We start from the raw sequence: 25,096 nt of genomic DNA on the forward strand, positions 1-25,096 counted from the left end.
AGCAAATTTGTCAAACATGACTTCCCCTTCATAAAACCATGCTGACTTTGTCCTATTAAATTATGTTTATCCAAATGTCCCGTTACTGTCTCCTTAATAATGGACTCCAAAATTTTACCAACCACAGATGTTAGGCTAACTGGTCTATAGTTTCCAGCCTTCTGTCTACTGCCCTTTTTAAATAAGGGTGTTACATTAGCAGTTTTCCAATCTGCTGGGAGCTTTGCTGAGTCCAGGGAGTTTTGGAAAATTATTACCAATGCATCCACAATCCCTACCGCCACTTCCCTCAAGACCCTAGGATGTAAGCCATCAGGTCCAGGTGATTTATTCGCCTTGAGTCCCATTATTTTACCGAGTACCAATTCCTTAGTGATTTTAATTGTATTTAGCTCCTCCCCCCCCGAGCCCCCTGTTTGTCCAGTGTTGGGATATTCTTAGTGTCCTCTACCGTAAAGACTGAAACAAAATATTTGTTCAGCGTTTTTGCCATCTCCATGTTTTCCACCATTAATTTCCCGGTCTCATCCTCTAAGGGACCAACATTTACTTCAGCCACTCTTTTTCTTTTTATATAACTATAGAAACTATATTTTTTGCTAATTTACTTTCATAATCTACCTTCCCTTTCTTAATCAATCTTTTAGTTATTTTTTGCTGTCTTTTGATTATTGCAGATTTACAGGAAAATAATAAAATGAATGCATTGCGACAACTCCAAGGAGAGAGCATTCACTTACATAGTGTTGTTCTGCTGGTCACAAACAAGGCGCACTTTGAGAGAGTGGAATTTTTTCCTGTTGACATAGAACAAGGAAGCAAGCATGTCCACGTGGATAGAGTCTGTGACTCTTTGGACCTTCGGGAATCCTACCGCTCTGTAAAATTGCAGTGCCCTGCCATGCCAGCACTGATTGTCCACGGGGAAGGAGATGTGAACATACAAAATGTATGGGCTGGAAAAGACCAGCTGGTCCATCAAACCTGCCCCATGCTCATGATGGCTGAAGCATCATGCCGAGACATTTCCCACACAGCCATGTAAAAAGACAGAGAAAAGCCCAAGGCCAATATGGGAAAAAGAAACCGCTGGAAAATTCCTCTCCACTTCCCTCAAGCAATTAAAACCAGTCCAGGAGATCACATGGATCAAATGTTAACTATCGGATTATCCACTTACCTTTTATATGAAGCAATCTCTGCCCCAGTCAAGAACCGGCCCAGCTCCCTTGAAGGCAGGTAGAGAATCAGCACCCTCCACACCAGCCAGCAATGCATTCAAGAGGCTCACTACTCTCTAGGAAAAGAAGAACCACCCAACATCTAGTCTATTCCTACTTTTGCAACGTTTAAATGCATGTCCCATGTTCCTCTCCAATCTGTCAAACTGAAATAATCTATCAATTGGCATGCAAACCAGCCCTTTCCTTATTTTGTAAACCTCGATCAGGTCGCCTCCATGTCTACGCTGCTCAAGCGTTAACAGACCCAGCTCTTTCAGCCTATATGTGTAGCTGAGGTTCTTTAAGCTAGGAATCATTCTCATAACTCTCCTCTGAACCTTTTCCAAGGCCACTATATCACCCATCAGGTGGGGGAACCAAAATTCAGCCTAATACTCCAGATGAAACATACAAAATTCTTACAGGGCTTGACAGGGTAGATGCAGGGAGGATGTTTCCCCTGGCCGGAGAATCTAGAACCAGGGGTCACAGTCTCAGGATAAGGGGTCGGCCATTTAGGACTGAGATGAGGAGAAATTTCTTCACTCAGTGGGTGGTGAATCTTTGGAATTTTCTACCCCAGAGGGCTGTGGAGGCTCAGTCGTTGAGTATATTCAAGACAGAGATCGATAGATTTTTGAATATTAAGGGAATCAAGGGATATGGGGATAGTGCAGGAAAGTGGAGTTGAGTTAGAAGATCAGCCATGATCTTATTGAATGGCGGAGCAGGCTCGAAGGGCCAAATGGCCGACTCCTGCTCCTATTTCTTATGTTCTTATGTGGTCTAACCAACGACCGGTATCATGATAGAATGGTGTCCTTTGGTTCTATTAATATAACACAATGCCCTGTTAGCTTTGGCTGTAACTTCTCTACATTGGTCATGAGTCTTCAGTGATCTGTGCACAATAACGCCTTGATCCTTTTCTCTCTCAACCATGAAGAAATTGCGTGCTTTAGCAAACAATGCATTCGTAACTTGTTTAACATGCCTGTGCACAGCTGACTGGCAAATGATTGCTGACGTGAACAGTGGGAGCCTGGAATGACCTGCAGCATAATGGGTAAGGGCCATTGTGGCAGTGTGGTACCTGTGATGGAGGTGGGCTTTATTCCACTTCCAGCATGTGGCATAGCTCAGTGATGCCCTCCTCTGTAAAGTGAATTCTGCACAGGCACTGCTCCCCTGAACGCGTGGGGGCCGTGTCCCTGGCTGCTTTTACGGTGTTTGGGGGGGGGGGGCTGGTGGGCTGCTACAGATGCCAAGGAAGTTACCACATGCTTGAATTTTGCCTGCAATGACAAAAAAGCTTTTCCAATGTTGCCACAAATGAGAACTGTAATTTGTCAGTTGCAGCACATCCTCGGAGCCTGACCTTAGTGCCTGCACATAGGTGTGATGTTCCCTCAACATCCTTCTTCTCAGGTTAATACCCATGAGTTCTGGGTCAACAACAACTGGCATTTATATAACGCCTTTATTGCACTAAAACGTTCCAAGGCGCTTCACAGCAGCATAATCAAACACAATTTGACATCGAGCCACATAAAGAGATATTAGGACAGGTGACCAAAAGCTTGGTCAAAGATGTTGGTTTTAAGGGGCACCTTAAAGGAGGAGAGGCGGAGAGGCTTAGGGAGGGAATTCCTCTGAGGCCACAGGGATGTCTTTTCCTCTAGCGCTGCTGGGAAGGTGACGCATCCTGACCCCCTCGTGATCTGAGTACATCACCTAGTGCCACTTCTTCACTATCCAATTGGCGCCAGGTGACGGTGTCTGAGTTTGTATGTGAGAGCAAAAGATGCAGAGAGTGGCATTGAGGGGGTTGTGGCAGAAGCACATGGCAATGGCAGAAAATGTGACCGCACTCTGCGGCTTGTTAGATGGCAGACACCCATCAGGAAAATCCCCTCACTATTTCCAACTCCACCCTTCACAGTTATGCGACAAAACCAGTGTAACTCAAGAAGAAATTCCTCCTGGGTGACTGCCGCTGCTCTCACATATGTGGAAATAGGCACGGTGAGCTAAAAGGTAGGCTTTCCATCACTGATGTAGAGGCAGTGAGTGTTAAGCATAGCGATCTTTTAAAAAAAAGCTGATTTGCGTGATCATTCAATGTCAGACTATTTACATATAAGTTGAGTTCCAGCCCAGCTTGGTCCTGGCTCAGAGAGCTCACTGATTGCAAGGGCAAGATTTCCTTCAAAGCTACACCTTCTTAAAGGCTGGTACTGCCACTCAAGAGAAAGACGCACACGATTTTGGAAGGCCACAATTTTATCGCTACAACTTTTGAAGTGGGCAGGAGGCACTTGGCAGAAAGAAGAAGTAGATGCACAAACAGAACAACGTGACTGTACCATGTTGGAGGAGGTGGCCAGAGGTCCTGAGAGCAATGGGAACAAAGTTTGGCCGCTTTTGGTAGAATGCCATGGTAGGACTACCCAGCATTTGCTTATCCAAAGCACAATATGCCTGTCACATTGGGTCCCTCTCAACCTGGTGCTGTTTGACATAGGCCACATGCAAAACTCACAGACACTGCATCAACGCTTCCCACACATACATGCAAGCTCATATTTCTTCAGGGCAAACTTTGTCACTGGCATTGAAATGTGAAACTATTGTTGTACTTAAATCTTTGAAGGTGTGCCCACAAAGCAAAAGATAGGCCACCATGCTAGATTTTCACTGCCTCTCATACAAGTAGGAATACAGGGTGGACACTTGAGTGTCATCCATAATTACCCGAACTTTAGAAAAACCTGCCACCCAGAAAAAGTCCGGTGCCAGTTTCATACTGTTGTTACCTTTCCATGTGAAAGCAATAAAAATGTTTGCCTTGGTAAACTAATAAGAAGGGGGGAGGGATCTACAAGAAACGTAAGCAGCCTAAATATAAACAAAACAGGAAAAGTGAGCATAGTAAAGAATAAAGTAAGAGAGGACATTGATGGCAAGGGAACAAATAGAGTTATAGAACAGGAGTCTAAAAAGATGGTTAAACATAAAGTGAGAGGAAATCCTATTAAAAATTAACTAAACTGTCTGTACAGCAATGCACACAGTGTCCATAATATAACAGGGGAGCTGGAGACAATCATGCGTTGGGAGGAACCAGACACAGTAGGGATTACTGAGACATGGCTACAGAAAAATTAGGACTGGGAATTAAACATGGCAGGGTATAACATATTTAGAAAAGATAGAGAGAGAAAAAGGGGAGGTGGAGTAGCTGTACTTATTAGGGATAACATAATGGCAATAGAAAAAAGGGACATAGATATCAGCAAGACAAAAATAGAATCCATGTGGATAGAGATAAAAGATAATAAAGGATCAATCACACTAATAGGCATAGTCTACAGGCCACCTAATAGTGGAAGGGAGGTAGAGGAAGAAATATGCAGACAAATTAGAGAAATTAGTAAAAAAATAGAATAATAATCATGGGGGATTTCATCTACCGCAATATTAATTGGACAGAAAGGTAGGTAAATGGGATAAGGGAATGGAGTTCCTACAATGTCTACAGGACTCCTTTCTAACCCAATATGTAAAAAGCCCAGCAAAGGAGGATTCGCTATTGGATCTAGTTATGGGGAATGAGCCAGAGCAGATAAGAGAAGTAAAGGTAGGGGAACATATAGGCAATAGTGACCATAATATAATACGCTTTAAGATGATAATAGAGAAGGATGTAAGTATGACAAAAAACAGCTGATTTTGAGGGGCTGAGAATAGAACTTAGGAAGATAAAATGGGCAACAATATTGGCAAACAACGATGTAGAACGACAATGAGAAACATTTAAAATGGTGTTCAACAGAGTGCAGGAAAAATATATTCCGCTAAAGGGAAAGAACAAACTAAACACTAATGAGAATCCATGGATGAATAAAGACATAAGGGAAAAGGTAAGGGTATGGAAAGAGCTGTACATTAAGTACATAGACAGCAGAGGAGTGCATGATAAGAGAGAATATGAAGGGATTAGGAGAGAAGTCAAAAAAACAATTAGGAAGGCAAAGAGGAACTATGAAAATAAATTATCAAGGAACATAAAACAAAAGTAAAATATTTTACAGGCACATCAAGGAAAGTTGGGATGGGATTAGGGCCATTAAGGGATAGACAGGTGATAGGGAGATGGCAGGAATATTAAATCATTATTTCGCTTCAGTACTTACCAGGGAGATAGAACAGGTGGCCATGACATTGGATGATGAGATGAGTAATGAGGTGAGTGCATTTAAAATAAAAAGAGTGGATATATTAAATAAAACTAATCAAACTCAAAGAGGATAAACCCCTGGTCCGGATGGATTGCATACATGCATTTTAAAAGAATCTAGGGAAGAGATAGCAGAGGCATTAATACACATATTTAAAAATTCGGTAGAAAAAGGTGTAGTGCCAGAGGACTGGCAGATAGCTAACGTAATACCTATATTTAAGAAGGGGGTTAGAACGTGTCCAGGGAATTATAGACCAGTCAGCTTAACATCAGTGGTAGCAAAAATAATGGAATCCCTACTAAAGGAGAGAATAGAAGAACATCTAGAAATGAAAAGTATAATAAGGAATAGTCAGCATGGATTTCAAAAGGGAAAGCCTTGCTTGACCAACCTTATTGAATTTTTTGAGGAGGTAACAGAGAGAGTAGACAATGGTAATGTAGTAGATGTTATTTATCTAGATTTTCAAAAGGCCTTCGATAAGGTACCCCATAATAGACTAATGAACAAGGTCAGAGAATGCGGAGTCAGGGGACAAGTAGCAGAATGGATTGCTAGCTAGCTTCAAGACAGAAAGCCGATAATGGGAGTAAAGGGTAGCTATTCACAGTGACAGAAGGTGGGTAGTGGTGTTCCACATGGATTAGTGCTGGGACTACTGCTGTTCACAATTTACATTAACGATTTAGACTTTGGAATCAAAAACACAATTTCTAAATTTGCAGATGATACCAAATTGAGGGGGAATAGTCAATACTGAGGAGGACTGCAACAAATTACAGGAGGACATCAATAAACTTGCAGAATGGGCAAATAATTGGCAAATGAAGTTCAACACAGATAAATGTGAGGTATTACATTTTGGTAGGAAGAATAGGGAGGGCACTTATTACTTGGTGGGTGCGAGTCTAGGTGGGGTAGAGGAACAAAGGGATCTAGGAGTACAAATACACAAATCACTAAAAGTTGCGACACAGGTTAGCAAGGCCATAAAAAAAAGCAAACCAAGCACTAGGGTTTATTTCTAGAGGGATAGATTTGAAAAGTAGGGACTTTATGCTAAACTTGTATTGAACCTTGTTTAGACCACACTTAGAGTATTGCGTGCAGTTCTGGTCGCCATATTACAAAAAGGATATAGAAGCACTGGAGAGGGTGCAGAGAAGATTTACTGGGATGATACGAGAAATGCGAGGGTATACATATCAGGAAAGGATGAACAGGCTGGGTCTCTTTTCTCCTGAAAAAAGGCTGAGAGATGACCTAATAGGGGTCTTTAAAATTATGAGAGGTTTTGATAGATTGGATACAGAGAGAATGTTTCCACTTGTGGGGAAGCGCATAACTAGAAGCCATCAATATAAAATAATATAGCAAAATACTGCGGATGCTGGATATCTGAAATAACAACAGGAAACGCTGTAAAAGCTCAGCAGGTCAGGCAGCATTGGTGGAGAGAGAAACAGAGTTAATGTTTCAGGTCGATGACCTTTCGTCAGAACTGGAAAAAAAGCAGGAAATGGAAAGCAAGTTTGGGGGCTGGGAAAAGGGGATGGGGATGAAAGAACAAAAGGGAAGGTCAGTGATAGGATAGAAAGCAGGAGAGATTAAGAGACATTGAGAGACATTAAGAGATATTCAAGGCAAGGGGAGGTGGAAATGGGACAGGTTGAGGAATAAAGGATGGCTCTAGATGGGGTGTGAATTGCGCTGGTAGAATGAAGGACAGCTCAAGGGAGGAAAGAAAAAATAAAAAGTGTGGATAAAAAAAAAAGAAGAAAATGGGCCAGAAATTCGGGTCGGAGGCGCAAGCCCCCGACCTGCACGTACCTAGTGCGCCTGCCGTTGTGCTGTGGGGCCCCGTGGAATTCTGATCCTGGGCCTCCTCCAGCTGCCGCTGTGCAGTGCTTGCGTATCCTAGCGGCGAAGTTAGTTCGCAGCGTCCCCTGGGATCACGTGGGCCATGGGGAGCCAATCGGAGCAGGGAATCTCTATTCATAGATTTGACAGGAAGACCTGTCAAATCTATGAATAGAGATCGGACCCAAATCCTAAGTAAAACTTCAAATAAATATTTTAAAAAACATCACATTTTTAAAATAACTATAAATTACATAAATTAACTATTTTAAACAAAAATTTAAATTTTTGAAAAAATTAATTAAAGTTTTTAACGGGGCTAAAAATAAACCTACATTTCTTTAAAGTTTTTTAAAATGATAAACCTGTGGAAAAATGTTTTAAATTTACTTAATTAACCTCTTACCTTGTTAAAAGCAGGCCTTGCGACTGTTTTTTTCATGCACAGCTGCTAGGAACTTACCTACACGGAGAAACCTGTAATAAAATTGGAAGTTCCAGGCGTACGCGCTGCCTCTCTGGCGCACGCGTTTGACCTGTGAATCCCTTCCTTCAAGGGAACGGAAGTTCCGGTTTCCAGCGCATGCGCAGTGCATGCATGAAACCGGCACTTTCGTTGGCCCTACACGTGAGTACATAACGCGTACTCACCTGTGGGGACCCGAATTTCTGGCCCAACACATATATGTGATAGGGGCCGAGGTTATGATCTGAAATTGTTGAACTCTATGTTGAGTCCAGAGGGCTGTAGAGTGCCTAATCAAAAGATGAGGTACTGTTCCTCGAGCTTACGCTGAGCGTCCGTGGAACAATGCAAGAGGCCGAGGACGGTGAGGTCTGAGTGGGAGTGGAGCGGTGAATTAAAGTGACAGGCCACCGGGAGCTCAGGGTCCCCCTTACAGACAGAATGGAGGTGTTCCGCAAAGCGGTCACCCAATCTGCATTTGGTCTCCCCAATGTAGAGGAGACCACATCGTGAGCAGCGAATACAGTATACTAGATTGCAAGAAGTACAAGTAAATCGCTGTTTCACCTGGAAGGGGTGTTTGGGGCCCTGGACAGTGGGAAGGGGGGGGAGGTATAATATAAGATAGTCATCAATATAAGATAGTTACCAAGAAATCCAAAAGGGAATTCAGAAGAAACTTCTTTACCCAAAGAGTGGTGAGAATGTGGAACTCGCTACCACAGGGAGTGAATAGTATAGATACATTTAAGGGGAGGCTAGACAAGCAGTTGAGGGAGAAGGGAATAGAGGGTTATACTGATAGATTTAGATGAGGAAAGACAGGAGGAGGCTCGTGTGGAGCATAAATGTCGGCATGGACTGGGTGGGCCGAATGGCCTGCTTCTGTGCCGTACATCCTCTGTAATCCTTTGTAAATGTGTTTTGTCTCCCGCGATTCATTTGGAAGATATTACCTGTGCTGTTGTTGTGATGGCTCGGAATGATTCGTGGCAGAAATGTTTAAGGCTGTCATCACCTTCACAATCGCTGGCAGCCTTCTCTGTCACAGATGATATCTGAAGGTACAGCTGGAGGAAAGGACACAACTCTGCATGCTTTGGTTTATAGCCAGAGCTCCGTGGGCAAGGGTGGATAAGGCAGATTGCCTCTGGTGTAGTTACGCTTGCTTCTGATCCCTCCTCAGAACACTCTCTTCCTCTTCCAAATCTCTGAGCGAAGCAGAAACACCCAGATGATTCACTTCATGCAATTTTTGTTGCTGCTAAGTTGAAGCTCTCAGGAATACTAACATTGAAAATGCAGGTACAAAATCATTTAATCTTTTATTAAATCGCAAAAACCAACATAAAACTAAAAGCTAAAATATAATTAGGAGGGTTATATCACCCTACCTGTTTAGAGTGCTTAAATAGATAGTTTAATCCCCTGCAATGGTAGGCACTAAAAAAAAGAGAATAAATCATAAAATGTATAACAATTGGACTAAATTAAAAAACAAAAGAATGCAGCTGGGTAGGCTTAAGGCCTGCTAAATGCAGCCCAGAACTACCAAAATCTGTTACTCCCAAAACAGGTCAACACATCTTTAAGAGAGCTCACTGTGGCAAACCAGGAAATGACATTTAAAGCGCAGCAGTTTTTTTTAAACTTACATAGCAAAATGATGTGGTTGCTCTGGGGCAAACCACATACAATGAAAGGCTGGGAGGTTCCACCTTCATCTGCCTAACTTGAGCGCCTCTAATGAGCTGGTGCTCCACCACCATCGAGAGCCTCCTACAGCAATAGTGCGGCCTGATGGCAAACTCCGGCCTACGTGACCCTGGTGCTGGGTAGGCAGAAGGCCTACTCCCGGGATCCTTGGAAGCCCATGCACCAGTCACACATACGCAACCATTGCATAGTATCACAAAACTTACCACCCCATTCCTAAAGATGGGAGAGTGGAGCTTGAAGGAAAAAGGCCAGTTAGACCTATTTTCCCAACTTTTCCCCCTGTGGATTGATTCTACACAGGAACATTTTTACCCCTGGCAGTAATTCCAGAACTTTTTCACTACCCTCCGAAGGTGGGACATTTTTTCCACAGAATAAAGCAATAAATTATTTCTCCCACAATTGTGGCAGAAGTTCTCTATTCCTTCACCAATACAAAAAAGAAAGACTTGCATTTATATAGCGCCTTTCACGACCACTGGATGTCTCAAAGCGCTTTACAGCCAATGAAGTGCTTTTTTGAAGTGTAATCACTGTTGCAATATGGGAAATGCAGCAGCCAATTTGCGCACAGCAAGCTCTCACAAACAGCAATGTGATAATGACCAGATAATCTGTTTTTGTTATGTGGATTTAGGGATAAATATTGGCCAGGACACCGGGGATAACTCCCCTGCTCTTAATAGTGCCTTGGGATCTTTTACGTCCACCTGAGAGAGCAGACAGGGCCTCAGTTTAACATTTCATCCAAAAGATGGCACCTCTGAGAGTGCAGCACTCCCTCAGCACTGCAATGGAGTGTCAGCCTAGATTTATGTGCTTAAGTCCCTGGCATGGGACTTGAACCCACATCCTTCTGACTCAGAGGCGAGTGGGCTACCAACTGAGTCACAGCTGACACTAAGCTGACAAAGGAAAATATCTGGTGTGAAAACAACTTTCAGGAATTACAATCCCACCGTAATCTAAATCCGTCATCAGACATCTCCCGTATACTTAGTAAACGCAGTGTTTCAGCAGGATCCTTTTGAGGTTTTAATGTTTTGTCTTTGATTTTCCCCCTACTCCGACACATGCTGGGGTCTTTCTCTTACTTGGTCTGTGTTGCTGTACTGCTAATTAGCCGTCCAATTACTGCCCCATTAGCCACACATAAATTTCTGCAAGTAGCAACTTTTTCAGACTTCAAGGGAACCTTTAGGAGCAGAGAACAGCCCCTGTGTGGCTCCCTGAGCAACAGAGCCAGATGCAACATTTTTGAGTAGCTTGATAACTAGGATTGCCACTTTGAAGTATTGTACCCTAAATGCTTAGACAAGGACTATGGTAATTACAGGAAGAATGTTCAACAGTAAGGCTTCACACACTGTATCTACGATTATGATCCGCTATCTGATGCTACAGTTGCTATTTTTGTACTGTATTTCAAGAAATCCAGGGTATTCTGATGGTATAGTAGCTCAGCTTTCAGCTTCATGTAGTTGTTGCAAAAGGCAACTTTGATAAATAAACAGAGAAAATGCTGTAAATACACAGTAGGCCAGCCGTAGAATCATAGAATGAAATAGCACAGAAGGCGGCCATTCGGGCCATTGAGCCTGTGCCAGCTCTTTGAAAGAGCTATCCAAGTAGTCCCATTTCTCTGCCCTTTTCCCATAGCCCTTTATTAAATCTCCCCTAAACCTTCTTGCTGTAAGGAGAACAACCCCAGTTTCTCCAGTCGCTCCACATAACCAAAGTCCCTCATCCCTGGCACCATTCCAGTGAATCTCTTCTGCACCCTCTCCAAGGCCTTGACATTCTTCCTAAAGTGTGGTGCCCAGAATTGGATACAATACTACAGCTGAGGCCTAACCAGTGATTTGTAAAGGTTTAGGGTAACTTCCTGCTTTTGTACTCTTATGTCTCTATTTATAAAGCCAGGGTTACTATATGCTTTTTAACAGCCTTCTCAACTTGTCCTGCCACCTTCAAAGATTTCTGTACGTACACCCCCAGGTCTCTCTGTTCCTGCACCCCCTTTAAAATTGTAGCTTTTAGTTATATTGCTTCTCCTCATTCTACCTGCCTAAATGAATCACTTCACACTTCTCTGCGTTAAATTACTTCTGCCATGTGTCTGCCCGTTTCACCAGTCTGTCTATGTCCTCCTGAAGTCTGTTATTATCCTCCTCACTGTGCACTACATTTCCAAGTTTTGATCTGCAAACTTTGAAATTATGCCCTGTATACCCAAGTCCCAGTCATTAATATATATCAAAAAGAGCAGTGGTCCCAATACTGACCACTGTATAATAATAATATATAATAATTCAACTTTATTGTCATTGTACAATGCACAAGTACATGAACAACGAAATGTGATCTTGCAAGCTCCCATGAGTCCAGTACAAATAACATTAACATTAAACGTAAATAGCACCGTCCTGGGAGAAGCAAAGCCGCTGCGTCTGTGCGCGCCGCCATTCCATTTCCACCATTCCTCCTGTCCGACAATCTTCAGCCCAACGCCCAGGCCTGCTCACCAGCCGCCCCTCCCGGGGCTCCTTCCGTGACCTTCTCACCAACCGCCCCTCCTCGGGGCTCCTTCCATGACCTTCTGCACCTGGTCTTCCCTGATGGTCACCCCTCCAGGTACTAACCAGGCCTGGCTCTGCTTAGCTTCCAAGCCTTGCCAGTGACCCTGTCCCTAGTCTGAAAAACAACTGTTCAGCAGTACTCTGCTTTCGGTCTCAGTCAATTTTGTATTCACGCTGCCACTGCCCCTTTAATCCCATGGGCTTGCATTTTGTTACCAAGTCTATTATGTGGTACACAATCAAATGCCTTTTGAAAGTCCATATACACAACATCAACCACACTACCTTCATCAACTCTCCCCGTTACTTCATCAAAGAACTCAATCAAGTTAGTCAAACACGATTTGCCTTTAAAAAATCCGTGTTGGCTGTCATTTATTAACCCATATTTTTCCAAGTGACAATTCATTTTATCTCAGTTTTTTGTCTCTGCATCTGTAATGAGAGAGGCAGGTCCTGATGTTCGAGCGCAGTTCTTTTGTCTGATTATTTTTTTATTCGTTCATGAGATGTCGCTGGCAAGGGCAGCATATATTGCCCATCCCTAGATGCCCTTGAGAAGGTGGTGGTGAGCCGCCTTTTTGAACCACTGTAGTCCGTGTGGTGAAGGTAACAGTGCTGTTAGGGAGGGAGTTACAGAATTTTGACCCAGCGATGATGAAGGATCGGCGATATACTTCTAAGTCAGGATGGTGTGTGACTTGGAGGGGAACTTGGAGGTGATGGTGTTCCAATGTGCCTGTTACCCTTAACCTTCCAGGTGGTAGAGGTCACTGGTTTGGGAGGTGCTGCCGAAGAAGCCTTGGCGAGTTGCTACAGTGCGTCTTGTAGATGGTACACACTGCAGCCACAGTACGCAGGTGGTGGAGGGAGTGAATGTTTAAGGTGGTGGATGGGGTGCCAATCAAGCGGGCTGCTTTGTCCTGGATGGTGTAGAGATTCTTGAGTGTTGTTGGAGCTGCACTCATCCTGGCAAGTGAAGAGTATTCCATCACACGCCTGACTTTTGCCTTGTAGGTAGTGGAAAGACTTTGGGGAGTCAGGATGTGAGACACTCGCTGCAGAATACCCAGCCTCTGACCTGCTCTTGTTGCCAAAGTATTTATGTGGCTGGTCCAGTTAAGTTTCTGGTCAAAGGTAACCCCCAGGATATTGATGGTGTGGGATTCGGCGATGGTAATGCCGTTGAATGTCAAGGGGCATTGGTTAGACGCTCGCTTGTTGGAGATAGTCATTGCCTGGCACTTGTGTGGCGCGAATGTTACCTGACACTTATCGGCCCAAGCCTGAATGTCATCCAGGTCTTGCTGCATGCGGGCATGGACTGCTTCATTATCTGAGGAGTTGCGAATGGCACTGAACACTGGGCAGTCATCAGCGAAAATCCCCACTTCTGACCTTATGTTGGAGGGAAGGTCATTGATGAAGCAGCTGAAGATGGTTGGGCCTAGGACACTGCCCTGAGGAACTCCTGCAGTGATGTCCTGGGGCTGTGATGATTGATCTCCAACCACCACAACCATCTTCCTTTGTGCTAGGTATGACTCCAGCCAGTGGAGAGTTTTCCCCTGATTCCCATTGAATTCAGTTTTACTTGGGCTCCTTGATGACACACTCAGCCAAATGCTGCCTTGATGTCAAGTGCAGTCACTCTCACCTCACCTCTGGAATTCAGCTCTTTTGTACATGTTTGGACTAAGGCTGTAATGACTTCTGGACCCGAGTGGTCCTGGCGGAACCCAAACTGGCCATCAGAGAGCAGGTTATTGGTGAGTAAGTGCTTCTTGATAGCACAGTCGACGACACTTTCCATCACTTTGCTGATGATTGAGAGTAGACTGATGGAGTGGTAATTGGCTGGATTGGATTTGTCCTGCTTTTTGTGGACAGGACATACCTGGACAGTTTTCCACATTGTCGGACAGATGCCAGTGTTATAGCTGTACTAGAACAGCTTAGCTAGTTCTGGAGCACAAGTCTTCAGCACGACAGCCGGGATGTTGTCGGGGCCCACAGCCTTTGCTGTATCCAGTGCGCTCAGCCGTTTCTTGATATTACGTGGAGTGAGTCGAATTGGCTGAAGACTGGCTTCTGTGGTGGAGGGGACCTCAGGAGGAGGCCGATATGGATCATCCACTTGGCACTTCTGACTGAAGATGGTTGCAAACGCTTCAGCCTTGTCTTTTGCACTCATGTGCTGGGCTCCACCATCATTGAAGATGTGGATATTCATGGAGCCTCCTCCTGCCGTTAGTTGACCAATAGTCTACCACCATTCACAACTGGATGTGGCAGGACTACAGAGCTTTGATCTGATCCATTGATTGTGGGATCGCTTAGCCCTGTCTATAGCATGCTACTACCGCTTTTTAGCATGCAGTTAGTACTGTATAGCAGCTTCCCCAGGTTGGCACCGCATTTTAAGTACTTCTGATGCTGCTCCTGGCATGCTCTTCTACACTCCTTATTGAACCAGGGTTGATCCCCTGGCTTGGTGGTAATGGTAGAGCGAGGGATATGCCAGGCCATGAGGTTACAGATTGTGGTGGAATACAATTCTGCTGCTGCTGATGGCCCACAGCGCCTGCTAGATCTGTTCTGAATCCATCCCATTTAGCACGGTGGTAGTGCCACACAACATGATGGAGGGTATCCTCAGTGTGAAGACGGGACTTCATCTCCACAATGACTGTGCGATGGTCACTGCTACCAATATTGTCATGGACAGATGCATCTGTGACAGGTAGATTGGTGAGGACGAGTTCAAATAGGTTTCTCCCTCGTGTTGGTTCTCTCACCACCTGTCGCAGGCCCAGACTGGCAGCTATATCCTTTAGGACTCGACCAGCTCGGTCAGTGGTGGTGCTACCGAGCCACTCTTGGTGATGGACATTGAAGTCCCCGACCCAGAGTACATTCTGTGCCCTTGCTACCCTCAGTGCTTCTTCCAAGTGGAGTTCAACATTGAGGAGTACTGATTCATCAGCTGAGGGAGGGCAGTAGGTGGTAACCAGCAGGAGGTTTCCTTGCCCATGCTTGACCTGAAGCCATGAGACCTCATGGGGTCTGGAGTCAATGTTGAGGACTCCCAGGGACCCTCCATCCCGACTGTATACCACAGTGCCACCACCTCTGGTGGGTCTGTCCTGCTGGTGGAAAAGGACATACCCAGGGATACTGATGGAGGAGTTTGGGACATTGACTGAAAGGTATGATTCTATGAATATGACTATGTCAGGCTATTGCTTGACTAGTCTGTGGGACAGCTCTCCCAATTTTGGCACAAGTCCCCAGATTTTGGTGAGGAGGAATTTGCAGGGTCGACTGGGCTGGGTGTGCCGTTGTCATGTCCGTAGCCAGTGCTGAGGTTGATGCCGGGTGATCCGTCTGCTTTCATTCTTATTGTTGTCCTTAGTGGTTTTTTACAACGGAGTGGCTTGCTGGGCCATTTCAGAGGGCAGTTAAGAGTCAACCACATTGCTGTGGGTCTGGAGTCACGTATAGGCCAGACCAGGTAAGGACGGCAGATTTCCTTCCATAAAGGACATTAGTGAACCAGATCGATTTTTACGACAATCTGATAGTTTCATGGTCACCATTACGGATACTAGCTTTTTATTTAATGTTTTTTTTACGCATTAATAATGATGGGCGCCATGAACTCGCTGTTACTTTTGTTCCAGATTTATTTAATTAACTGAATTCCCCAGCTGCCACGATTTTGCCGGCGCTCAGGGTGCAGGTTTGGAGGCGGGTCTGCTGTCAAAATCGAAATGATTGACAGCGGGTTAGGAACCTGCTCCGAACCCGCCTCCATGTAAGTTTCCAAAGTGTCGGGTCTGCGATTTCAGAACAGACCCGACACCAATCAGCGGGGGTGGCATTTAAGATAGTTAAATGCTTGTGAACTACTATTTTACCAGCCTATTTCTATTTTACCACATTTTTAACAGGGTTCACATCATTCAGGGATCACGTCAGGTAAGTAAGTCGGGTTCTCTATGTCTCCCCATTGCTGTGAATAGGTGACAGCAGCAAAAGTGGTATGAGAGCTACCATTTCACAGCTGTTCACTTTCTAATGTCAGAAGCTTGAGCCTTCAGGACTTGGAAGACACTTTTGAGCTTCATGCAGTTTGGAAGTATTTGGAGTAAACGCTCTATCCACTGTCACCTCCTTGGAGCAAGCTCTCTCATCTCAACTTCAGCTGCCATCTATTCCAGCAACATCGGTGCCCTTGAAAAAATCTCACCTTGGTCCCCTGAATCCCTTTATGATCAGTACCAACATCACCAGGCACAGCAACATTATCAACAACAATACCAATCTTCTCCGCAATCACCTGATGCTGCACAGGACACAGGGCATCAGCAACCGACCAAATTGCTGCCCGGGAGGCCACCGATGGCATCACCATGGCCAGATTTACATAACTTGATGCAGTACACCCTGGCTGCCATATGATGTGCCAGGTTGGCACCACCCCACACCAGCACCATAAAGCATCCCTATAATGTCCAAGCCATTCCTTTCACACTCATCACAATTGGGGTGGGGGGCGGATTTATGTCTCAACATTCACTGAAACTCACTCAGACACTTCCAAAGATAAGCACAGATCTGTCCAATAAGGTAAAGTGTTGAAAATATAGATTTCAATGTTTGACAGCACATTAACAGAAACTTCACATGAACAATGGCTAAACCACCCAGGTGCTTACCCTTGTGTGTTGTTAGTTCATATGCTTGCAGTAGGTTGAGGATGAGTGTGAGGGGTGGCTATTGAGATGGGAAGTGATAATGGGCCAGAAATTCGTGAACGGGGCTTGCTGCGCGTGCAAGGTCCCGATTTGCACTTACCCGATGCGCCTGCCGATCACCTCCAGGGACGCCTGGAATTCCATTTTGAATCTGAAGAATCCCGGGCAGTGTTTGACATCACGCCGCCCAGGAGTGCAGCCAGCGCGAAGCCTGGAGCGCGCTGTGCAACTGAGACACGCCCCTTGAGGTCTCAGTTTAACAGGACATGCCCCCAATGTTTCTGCCAAGCTGCTAAGCATTTTTACATGCAAAGCAGCAGTTTAAATAGGTTTTTGGAAGTTTTTTGAAGCTTTTGGTAACTTTTATAAACTTTTAAAAATGTTTACATTATTTTGAAGAATCTGAAGTAGTTTTAAACAGAATTAAAGCAATTTAAAGACTTTTAAAAGCCCTAAAAGATTTTTTAAAATTCCATTTATTTATTTAGCAATGTCGTCGTCATACGTGTCTTCACACTGTTCCCTTTGGGGAACTGTATGAAGTGGTGGAAGGATTTATGGCCATGATTAACGCTCATTCCGTGACCGTAACCATCTTTGAACCAGCCATTAGGGCGGTTAGTCCTATGGCGGGAGGGTTTTACGGGCTCCCACAAGCTATACAAGGAGGGGGGGCCACCCACACCCACGGACGCAAATATCCCACTGGATGTCAACCCAGAATTTAGAGCCGGAGCTCCGACTCCACTTGCCAGGACTGTCTGGAGCGGGGTTCGAAACCCTACCCTGATCTGGCCCAGCGGCAGGGATCCTACCGCTATGCCAAAGGCCCAATCCGATTAGCAACGTGAAATGGCTGGAATGAGCACAATTCACGGCATTAAAAGAACTCACAATTGAACTGATGATGACCTCAGCAATCTCCTCAAGGAGGTGGAGGCGCAGCGCCTGCTCATCATTGGTAATGAGAAGTCAAAGGCGCCGCAAAAAGGTCAGATGATAGCTTGGTCGTTCAAGTGGCAGCATAGGGCTCCAGTCACGGGGAGGGAAAAGGCACAGGAAACGTATGGGTGTCACCTTTTGTGCGGAGTGGGCCTTTTGCGTAGCAGTAAGCATCCCCGCCGCTGGGCCAGAAGGAGTAGGGTTTCGAACCCCACTCCAGACAGTCCCGGCAAGTGGAGTCGGAGCTCCAACTATAAATTCTGGGTGGACATCCAGCGGGATACTTGCGTCCGTGGGTGTGGCTGGCCCCCCCCCTCAGATGGGTTGTGGGAGCCCGTAAAACCCTCACGCCATAGGACTAACCACCCTAATGGCTGGTTCAAAGATGGTTACGGTCACAGAATGAGCGTTAATCACGGCCATAAATCCTTCCACCACTTCATACAGTTCCCGAAAGGGAACAGTGTGAGGATACGTATGACGATGACTTCTTGCACAATGCACCTCCTTGGACCCTCAGTCGCAGATGCGAGGGGGCAAATCGTGCAATTGTTAAATTTTTCATTTTATTGACATGTAAAATGTTGGCCCAGTAATTCCCTTCCAAATGCGCGAGTACGATCGGGGTACTTACGCGTCTGGCCGGAGGAAATGCCAGTTTTCAGCATGCACAGTGCATGTGGGGAAAACCGGCATTTCCTGTCCTCTGAACGAAGGGGTTCAGAGGCAGAACGCATGCGACTGCACAGGCAGCGCGTGCGCAGTAAAATTCGCCGCTTTCATTCATGCTTTCAGTGAGGTCAAGTCCTTACAACTTACACATGAAAAAAGCATGGGTACAGTTGCTCCAGAGGCTGCGGAGGAAGATATTTCTTATCGTGGAGCTTCTGAAAGTATGTATGTCTGTATATATTCCTTTGCGTGTTATGTATATATTCCTTTACTTATGTGTATGAATGTATTATTTAATTATGACTTTCAGAGAAAGTAACTTATTGGAAAATCATAATTAAAAACATACATTCATACACATAAGTAAAGGAATATAAAACATACATACATATACGTAAAGGAATATATGCGGACATACATACATAATTACTTATTACTGATGAAAAGTTTCTTTCTTAAAAGTGCTGGAAATGTTACATTACTCATTTTAGAACACTCATTTTCACATTCAATTCACACAGCCACAATTGCTCCTTCTACCTACCATTGTGAAAACCCGTTTAAAAAAAAAAAATTTAAACTTTAAAACTTACTTAAAATTTCTTAAAATAACTTCCCTCCCTTTCCCAAACAAAAATATTGCCTTTCAGAAGCTCCACGATAAAATATATCTTCCTCCGCAGCCTTGGAACAACTTTACACATGCTTTTTTCAAGTGTAACTTGTAAGGACTTACCCTCACTGAATCCATGAATGAAATCTACGAAGTTCACTGCGCAAGCGCTGCCTGTGCAGTCGCACGCGCTGTGCCTATGAACCCCTTCGTTCCGAGGTCTGGAAATGCCGGCGTTCCCCGCATGCGCTGTGCATGCTGAATGCCGGCATTTCCAACGGCCAGATGCGTGAGTACCCAGACCGTACTCACGCATTTGGTCACGAATTTCTGGCCCAATGTAGATAGAGAGGGATGGGTGGAGGTGCAAGGTAAGTTGGTGTGAGTAAAGATGTGCAGGAGTAGGGTAGGGAAGGCAGAGTGATGGGGATGTGATGAGTGGCACAGCAGGATGAGGTTGAGTGTGGCTTGGCAATAACATTTCGTGATCTGCTCAAATCATTGAAAGGTTTGCGCCACTGCAGCCTGGTCCTCCTGATGACATCCCTGCTTCTGCCCTCCTGTGCAATGTGCAACCAGGCTGCGTTGATCTGCTGGGGAGGTCTCTTCCGCCCATGGGAAGGGAAGAGAACCTCCCTGTGTGCTGTGACTCCCTCCATAAGCATATGGAGGGAGTCATGGGAGAGCCTGGGTGCATCCGTGCACCTTTGTGCAGTGCTTGTAGCACCTCAATGCTGTAGAATACTGACAGCAGAACTGTCAAGTTCAATTTGGATATGATCCCTTTAAGGATGTCATCAGACCCACTTTCTATTAATTGGCCTTGAACCTCGCAGGGCGGGCATAACAAGCCCAATGAACGAAAAATCGCTTGGAGACTGCGAGCTGCAGTAGGCAGCAGACTTGGACCGCGACAACGATCCCGGCCGCCCCGAACCCACCTCGGTCGGCGAAATCCAGTAACATAACCACTATGCTACCATTCCCGAAGGCTGAGAGATAACCAGGCATTTTAGTCAGGTTGGAAAATAGAGAGAAAAAGGGGGTGGGTGAAGAGGGGAGAGAACCAATCAGAGAGAGGGAATTCATAGGCCGTATTTTGCGACCCCCACGGGTGCATACGAGGTGTGTACGCGCCCGTTGGGGCCGCGCAAATTCCGGGTTTAGGCATGCGAAGGGCATGTGCGAAAGCCCAGAATCCTCTGCATCCCCGGGAGATGGGCCTCTGCAGAGAGTTGCCCTATTTGCCCAACTTCTGCCCGCTGAATGCCTGTGAAATTCCTACACCTGGTAAAAGCAGGCATAAGGCCAGCTTTTACCAGCATAAGAGTTTCTAAAAATAGAAAAGTAAAATGTTATCACTCATTTATACATTAAAAACTCTGTCCAATAAGGTAAGTTTATTTTTAGCCCTGTTAAAACATATAATTTTTTTCCAAAAAATTAAATATTTGTTTAAAAAAATTAATAAAATGGCATTTTAATTCATTTTAAATATGTAATTAAAAAAAATTATTTCATGTGTTTTGTGTATTTTTTAAGTGATCCCCATTCATACTTATGGGGATTCATACATATGCAACTACCATAAGTATGAATGGGGATTCCCTTCTTTTATTGGTTGAGCCGGCCCACGTGATCCCAGGGGCGCTTGCGAACCGCCTACACCCCTTGGATACGTGGACCTCTGCCCGCACGGACCCAGAGAGGCCCAGGACCACAAGTCTCCGTACCTCCCGAGTCACCAGGTAAATGCGTAGATGTTTTAACGGTCAGAGGCATCCGTCCGCGGGAAGCCTCCGATCGCAATTTCAGGCCCAATGTGTTAAATGACCTGCAAACTGTTTAACAGGTGATGTAAAAGATCATCAGTGAGATAATGCAGACATACAGAAAGGAAGGTGAAAATAGTGAGGGAGGGGGGTTTGACAATCAGAGAGGGCCATATATAACAAAAATACAAGAAATAAAGAAACATTAACAAAAGAGAAAAAACTGCAGATAGGAAGGTAAAAAAGAAAATGCAAGTAAAACACAGTCAATCTACCAATCACAAGAAGAGAAAAAGGGGACCACACAAATCTGATAAAGGGTACATACTCACAATGTCACAATCTGTTTTTTCTCTTTTACCGGTATCGACTGACCTGCTGTGTAATTGTAGCATTACGTTTTTATTTCAGATTTTGAGCATTTGCATGTTTATTTTGATGAATGAAGAGGGTACTTTGAACTTGTAAGCATTTAAAATGCTGTCTTTCTGTTAAATCAGCCAGAGATGCTTGGCATCATGGTTAATCCTGATTATCAGGTGCGTTGGTGTTTATGAGCTGCAGTATTATCCATGGCTGTGTACTTGGCAACATCGTTAATTGCAGTTCACTCAAATTAAAAACAAATTTAAAAAATCTTCCCAACCAGATATTATGCAGAACAATATTCTTTAATTATTTTCTGCAACCCAACCTACCCAAGGTTTTATAGGTCAGTAATGAGATAATCATTCAATTAAATACTAATTAATCCTGTTGGAATAAAACATTGATTGTTATATTCTCTGATCTCCATTACAAAAAACAGCTTTAAAGGCTTCAAATAGATTATCCAACAAACCAGCAACAAGGAGGAATATACATCTGCTACTGATATCATTCAGGACTCGTCACATTAGCATTAGAGATGCGTTCAGACAAATTACTGTATTTTAATTAATTTGTTTCAAAATGGAAATGCAAGCTAAATATTAGTACTTGCTGGACTCCTTTCTGTGTATTCAAAGGAAAGAAAATTTACATTGTTGAAAACACCTACATGTACGTCTGTTACTAATTCCTTTTCTTCCATGATAGCACAAGTTAAATGGAGCAGAAAACAAAGAATTGGTACCGATCTGTACAATTTGTTTTTGCGCCTATTTTCCAGTGGCATTCTTGATTCGACCGCTGAAGGAAGTTTGCCCCCATGAGACAGAGGCTGGAATTGTGGGGGGGGGGGGGGTGGCGGTGGGGGAGGTTAGCAGTAAGTCTGGGACTTGATGCTCCAAAAAGACACAAAACCCACAGAAATAACAGCTAACAATGACACCATAACAATGATAACAAATCAAGCCAGCACTAGAAACAGTGGGAGTGAATTTCCGCAGGGGTTCCCCTGATCGTCCACCATAACTTCAGCAGCAAAGCCCCGGAAACCCTGGAAAAATGGCATTCATGCCGGTTTTCTGTGGTTTCCACGGCTGCCCTGCTGAAGTTAAGCAGGGGATCGGGAGAATGCCCATGAAAATTCAGCCCCTTGTATCTATCTGAGATACTTAAAGAAATACCAACTCTTTTATCGGTAACATTGCTCATCCTGCTCTCACATATTGAGGATAAATTTGACTTTGGGCGATAGTGTAAAATGGACGATATCGCTTCAGCCGCCCGTTATAAATCTCTCCCGATTTTCATTGACGTCGGTCGGTCGGGAAAGATGTAGAACAGGCAGCTGAAGCGATAGCGCCCATTTTACACGATCACCCAAAGTCAAAATTACCCCCATCAACTTCTCTGTTACAGTGGAGAAACTTTTTGTTTGTATATGGGAATTGGCACTGACACCTGCTTGAGCCTTTACAGCACCTGGTGTGAGTGAACTGCAGTGTTTGCCTGGTGTGTACTATAAGATAAACACGGATGATCTGGTTTAATGGGTTCAGTGTCTGCAGTGACGCATGGACTTGCAAAGGTTGATAGTTGTCAAGTAACACATGCAGTAACCCAAATCCACAAATCTGCAAGTAGTTGCAGATAAATCAAACCCAGGACAATGGTTTATTAAAAGTCAGATGGTCAAATCAATGTCAGGCTAATTCCAGACCCATTTACATGCTTGTTGTGACTACTCACCACAGTTCGAATTCACATCTGCAATAAAGCCACATCTGCCAGCTTTTTGGGACAATTGAGTATTTCTGCAAATATTATTGTTAATACTGTACTCAGTTAGCTAAGCAAAAGATTTAAATGGAATTCTTTCCAGTGCAGCATATGTCTTGCAAACATCTGTTGTTGTTCATTTACATGTCTTTATAGCATTGCTTTGCTTTACCCTGAAATGTTTTCTTTATTAGGGACTTCACCATTGCTGCCATTTATTTACATTCCTTTACCACTACTGTTGCTCCCATACCTGCAATAAAATTATCCAATATTTAATTGGCTAATTGCTACATGTCATCCATCTATTGGTGTTTTGGGGGTTGCTCAATCATCGCATTGCGAGGGACCCTTCTTTGTTTTCACAGAGCCAAAGCCAACAGGTCTGTCAGACTTTTGAGGGACAATTTATTATGTGGTTTATCCTCTTGTTGGTGGCAAGTGTGATGGAAACAGCTCTGAGTACATTCAGAGAACACCGCAAGGGCACAATACCTTTTCAATAGTACATCTGAATGCAGCTTTTACATTAACAGAACACGTCCATAGTTGAGTGTATGTTTAATTGAGCATTCAGTTGCTAGGAAAACTGAAAATGTTTACAATAGATGTAAGGGTTTTAATATGAGGATTAAAAGATTATCTCTTATCACTGACCCAGATAAGGTACACAATATGGGTCTACATCCATATATTTCACTAATAGTATACCTCTTTAACTTACATTAAAATGATAACAACTCTATATTGTAGCAAGGACATTTCATTTGGTTGTAGACACTGCCATTTAAATAACAGTACTTTACTTCTTTTCAGTAGCCCAGTACCTTTAACCTAGATCAGTTAAAACGTATTAAGGTCAGGATCTGTAAAATACTAAGCATAATCTCATTAATATGAAGCTACAGTCAATTACAGCAGTTTATTTTAGTAATGATAACTCCACTCTATATCAGTGACTGTACAGTAGAACGGCTCGCTTCTTTCAGAAAAGAAAGAAGAAAGCCTTAGGACTTCCCAAAGTGCTTCACAACTAATGAATTATTTATGAAGTAGTCACTGCTGTTGTGTAGGCAGACGTGGCAGTGAGGTTCCACAAACAGTAAATTAAAGGCTAGTTAATCTGTTTTGGCAGTATTAGTTGAGGGATGAATGTCGGCTAGGCTACTGGAAGAATGTGAATATGAATGTGAATATTTTACGTGGGTGGAGGACTTCAATGTCCATCACCAAGAGTGGCTCGGTAGCACCACTACTGACCGAGCTGGCTGAGTCCTGAGGACATAACTGCCAGCCTGAGCCTGCGACAGGTGGTGAGAGAACCAACACGAGGGAGAAACCTATTTGACCTTGTCTTCACCAATCTACCTGTCACAGATGCATCTGTCCATGACACCATTGGCAGCAGTGACCACCGCACAGTCATTATGGAGACGAAGTCTCGTCTTCACACTGAGAACACCCTCCATCGTGTTGTGTGGCACTACCACCATGCTAAATGGGATGGATTCAGAACAGATCTAGCAGCTCAAAACTGGGCATCCATGAGGCGCTGTGGGCCATCAGCAGCAGCAGAATTGTTTCCACCACAATCTGTAACCTCATGGCCTGGTATATCCCTCACTCTACCATTACCACCAAGCCAGGGGACCAACCCTGGTTCAATAAGGAGTGTAGAAGAGCATGCCAGGAACAGCACCAGGCGTACCTAAAAATGAGGTGCCAACCTGGGGAAGCTGCAACACAGGACTACATGCATGCTAAAAAGCGGAAGCAGCATGTTATAGACAGCGCTAAGCGATCCCACAATCAACGGATCAGATCAAAGCTCTGCAGTCCTGCACATCCAGTCATGAATGGTGGTGGACCATTAAACAACTAATGGGAGGAGGAGGCTCCAAGAATATCCCCATCCTCAATGATGGTGGGGCCCAGCATGTGAGTGCAAAAGACAAGGCTGAAGCATTTGCAACCATCTTCAGCCAGAAGTGCCGAGTGGATGATCCATATTGGCCTACTCCAGAGGTCCCCACCATCACAGAAGCCAGTCTTCAGCCAATTCGATTCACTCCACGTGATATCAAGAAACGGCTGAGCGCAC

The 25,096-nt window shown here is 44.4% G+C and overlaps 1 long non-coding RNA gene across 1 annotated transcript in view; it reads right to left on the reverse strand.

Annotated features, from left to right (window-relative positions):
• LOC147112901 (uncharacterized) overlaps window positions 1–24,381 on the reverse strand; it is a 78,982-nt gene extending 54,601 nt beyond the window's left edge. The window contains exon 1 of the long non-coding RNA XR_015079590.1: window positions 21,183–24,381. This is a non-coding gene — a long non-coding RNA (uncharacterized LOC147112901). The remainder of the gene's footprint in view (window positions 1–21,182) is intronic.
• Between the last annotated feature and the right edge of the window lie 715 nt (window positions 24,382–25,096).

This window comes from Somniosus microcephalus, chromosome 9 (assembly GCF_052327205.1).
Source record: "Somniosus microcephalus isolate GS21.2 chromosome 9, FLI_Smic_1.0, whole genome shotgun sequence".
In the NCBI taxonomy this organism is placed as follows: Eukaryota; Metazoa; Chordata; class Chondrichthyes; order Squaliformes; family Somniosidae; genus Somniosus; species Somniosus microcephalus.